This window comes from Trichechus manatus, unplaced genomic scaffold (genome assembly GCF_000243295.1).
Source record: "Trichechus manatus latirostris isolate Lorelei unplaced genomic scaffold, TriManLat1.0 scaffold00158, whole genome shotgun sequence".
Classification (NCBI taxonomy): Eukaryota; Metazoa; Chordata; class Mammalia; order Sirenia; family Trichechidae; genus Trichechus; species Trichechus manatus.
The window spans coordinates 2,008,019-2,010,637 of NW_004444094.1; positions in this window are offsets into that span (position 1 = coordinate 2,008,019).

Here is a 2,619-nt window from a genome sequence, read left to right on the forward strand (position 1 = left end):
AATTGTTCTTTAGAGGCAGGTTTACAGAACAAACTAGTTTCTCATTAAACAATTAATAAACATATTGTTTTGTGACATTGAGTGCCAACCCTACGACATGTCAACACTCTCCCTTTTTTGACCTTGGGTTCCCCATTACCAGCTTTCCTGTCTCCTCCTGCATTCTCATCTTTGCCCTTGGGCTGGTGTGCCCATTTAGTCTCGTTTTGTTTTATGGGCCTGTCTAATCTTTGGCTGAAGGGTGAACCTTAGGAGTGACTTCATTGCTGAGTTAAAAGGGTGTCTGGGGGCCCTACTCTTGGGGTTTCTCCAGTCTCTGTCAGATCAGTAAATCTGATCTTTTTTTATGAGTTAGAATTTTGTTCTACATTTTTATCCAGCTCTGTATGGGACCCTCTATTGTAATCCCTGTCAGAGCAGTTGGTGGTGGTAGCCAGGCACCATCTAATTGTGCTGCACTCTATCTGGTGGAGACTATGGTAGTTGTGGTCCATTAATCCTTTGGACTAATCTTTACCTTGTGTCTTTGGTTTTCTTCATTCTCTCTTGCTCCAGATGGGATGAGACCAGTGGAATATCTTAGATGGCTGCTCACAAGCTTTTAAGACTTCAGACGTTACTCACCAAAGTAGAATGTAGAGTATTTTTTTTTATAAACTATGTTATGCCAATTGAGCTAGATGTCCCCATCACTCCAGTAATTCCAACCTTCAGGAAGTCTGGATGTGTCTATGAAGCAAGCATCCATGACCTTGCCTTGGTCAAGTTGTACAGACTTCCCCAGAATTATGTACTGTCTTACCCTTCACCAAAGTTATAACTTATCTCTTGTCTAGTTAGTGTTTTTTCCTCCCCATCCTTGCCTTCCCTAGTAAACCTTAAAGATTGTTTCTTTCTGTGTGTAAACCTTTTCATGAGTTTTTATAATAGTGGTCTCATACAGTATTTGTACTTCTGTGATTGACTTATTTCACTCAGCATAATGCCCTCCAGATTCATTCATGTTGTAAGATGTTTCACAGATTCATCATTGTTCTTTATGATTGTGTAGTATTCCATTGTGTGTATGTACCATAGTTTGTTTATCCATTCATCTGTTGATGGGTGCTTAGGTCGTTTCCTTCTCTTTGCTATTGTGAATAATGCTACAATAAACATGGGTGTGCTTATGTCTATTCATGTGACAGCTGTTATTTCTCTAGAATATATTCCTAGGAGTGGAATTGCAGGACCATATGATATTTCTATTTCAAGTTTTTTAAGGAAGCACTATATTGTTTTCCAAAACTTAAGCCTTGAATTTTTTTCTTCAGATTTTTCAGCTTGGGAAATGCCAAGTTGGTTTTTCGTTTTTGGTTTTCTAACTGCAGGTTTTTGCACATTTCATCATAATACTTTTTCTTCTCAAGTTGCTCTTTGAAATATTCTGTTCGGCTCTTTTACTTCATCATTTCTTCCATTCACTTTAGCTATTCTTCTTTGAAGAGCAAATTTCATAATCTCTTCTGACATTCATTTTGGACTTTTTTAAATTTCCTATCTTTTTAATGACTTTTTGCTTTCTTGATGTTTGATGTCATCCCACTTCTCTGGTCTTCAGTCATTATTGTTCAATGTGTCAAATATATTCTTGAGATGGTGTCTAAATTCATGTGTGATATCCTCATATCCAAACAACTCTTAGGATTGATTTACTCAGTCAAAGTGCTTGGGACCGTAGTTTTGGGGGACTACTTAGTCAAATGGCATAACATAGTTCACAAAGATAATATTCTACCTCCTAATTTGGCGAGTAGTGTCTGGGGTCTTGAAAGCTTGTGAGCAGCCATTTAAGATACAACTATCAGTCTCTACTGTTGTTGTTAGGTGTCGTCAAGTGAGTTCCAACTCATAGCTATCCTATGTACAACAGAAGGAAACACTACCCAGTCCTGGGCCATCCTCACAATCATTGCTACGTTTGAGCTCATTGTTACAGCCACTGTGTCAGTCTATCTCGTTGAGGGTCTTCTTGCCAACTCTCTACTTTAGCAAACATGATATGCTTCTCCAGGGGCTGGTCCCTCCTGATAACATGTCTAAAGTACATCAGATGAAGTCTTGCCACCTTCGCTTCCAAGGAACACCCTGGCTGTACTATTTCCAAGATAGAGTTGTTGGTTCTTCTGGCAATGCATGGTATATTCAATATTCTTTGCCAACACCATAATTCAAAGGCATCAGTTCTTTTTCAGTCTTTCCAATTCATTGTCTGTATTTTACATGCATATGAGGCAATTAAGAACACCTCTGCTTAGCTCAGGGGCACCTTAGTCTTCAAAGTGATGTCCTTCTTTTCAACACTTTAAAGAGGTCTTCTGTAGTAAATTTGCCCAATACAATACATTATTTGATTTCTTGACTGATGCTTCCATGGGCATTGATTGTGGATCCAAGTAAAATGCAGCCCTTGTCTCTATTAGTATGGAACATAAGAGAATGAAGAAAATCAAAGGCACAAAGAAGAAACTAGTCCACAGTACTAACAGCCCACAGGAAACACAACCTCTTCAAACCTGAGAATTGAAGAACTAGATGATGCCTGACTACCACTACCGACCATTCTGACCAGGGACACAA